The 1,462-nt window shown below is 48.7% G+C and overlaps 1 long non-coding RNA gene across 1 annotated transcript; it reads right to left on the bottom strand.

Annotated features, from left to right (window-relative positions):
- Positions 1-569: 569 nt before the first annotated feature.
- On the bottom strand, positions 570-1,462 carry LOC104989625. Its single transcript, XR_825394.1, has 2 exons — positions 1,295-1,462; positions 570-1,079 (listed from the first exon to the last, which is right to left on the bottom strand). It is a non-coding gene; the product is annotated as an uncharacterized LOC104989625 (long non-coding RNA).

Consider the following 1,462-nt stretch of genomic DNA (forward strand, 5'->3'; position numbering starts at 1 on the left):
CTGGTGGGCTGCAGTCCATTGGGTCGCAAAGAGTCGGCACGACTGAGTGACTAACACTTCCTTAGGTCCTGAGGCTGAGCCATCTGGGACAGCTGAGGTGATTTTTGTTCTGCTTTGGCTGCTGTGGACAGTACATCATAGCCAAACACAAAAGCGGACTATATGCTTCATCCTGCCACAGGGTCCCTTAAGAAAATTGCTCTGTGATGCAAATATGTTCACCTTTTGCTCCTGAACTCAATGAGAAGGTCTTTTTCTCTGTTAAACAGTCTATTTATTTGGCTGAACCGGGTCTTACTTGCAGCATTCTGGATCTTTAATTGCAGCGTGGGGGAATCTAGTTCCCTGACCAGGATTGGAACCTGGACTGCCTACATGGGGAGTATGGAGTCTTACTTAGCCACTGGACCATCAAGGAAGTCCCAATAGTCTAATTTTTTAATATTAGCAAAATTCTCTTTATCTTGATGCTACATAGTTTTTTAAAAATTTTTTTCATTTACTTTTTAAACTAGAATACAGTTGATTTACAATGCTCTGTTAGTTCCAGGTGTACAGTTAAGTAATTCAGTTTTATAGCTTTATTGTCATTCTTTTCTCATATAGGTTATTACAGATTATTGAGTTCCCTGTGCTATACAGTAGGTCTTTGTTGATGGAGGTTTTCTGTAGACCTCTACAGCAAATATCTGTGGTTTAAGAGCAGATTTTGGATTAAAGTCCCTTTTTCCTGCTACCAACGACAGTGGGAGTCTAGAAAATAGCCTGATCTTAATGTGCAAGAAACGCACCTTCTAACACAACTCTCGCTTATTTAAGTTCCAGTAGTGTAATCTGTGACTTCTACGTATAAAAAGCTGTGTGGGGTATTAAAGATAAAATAAAACCTCCTTCTTCCTCTCCCCAGAGTGGGATTCCCTCTGAGCACAGAAGGCGCTGGGGTAGGGCTGGTTATTTGCGTGCGGTGGAGCTCTCGGCAGGGGGTGTGGGATGCGGTGTTCCCGAAGCGACAGATGAGGGATTTTGGCCGCGTGGGATGTGAACTGCGGAATTCCTCTCCTCCGTTCCTGAGAGGGGCTCTGAAAGATATAAGATTAGGGACGCTGAGCGCGACCCTGGGGGCGGAGGGCGAGGGAGCGAACCAAGGACACCAACCCTAGCACGCTTCCGGAAGCTCTCCGAGGACCGAGTTCGTAGGTTCTTCGGCCTCGCCTTCCCCGTCACCCACCCCCAACCCGAGACCGACTCAGAAGAACAGGCAGTTCCCTAGGGGCAGCGAATGCAGCAAGCGCACCGTGAGCCCTCTACCCTCCTGGGTTCTACGTCTGCAGGTGGTTGAGCCGGGTAGGAATCGTAATCCTCATGAGCCAAAAAGAGGCCGTGGGATAGGGCTCCGCCGAAGAGACGACCGCAGGCTGCAGTGCGCGGGCGCGGCGCGCTCAGGCCTCGATCCGGGTTTCTG

This window comes from Bison bison, unplaced genomic scaffold (assembly GCF_000754665.1).
Source record: "Bison bison bison isolate TAMUID 2011002044 unplaced genomic scaffold, Bison_UMD1.0 scf7180017864160, whole genome shotgun sequence".
Classification (NCBI taxonomy): domain Eukaryota; kingdom Metazoa; phylum Chordata; class Mammalia; order Artiodactyla; family Bovidae; genus Bison; species Bison bison.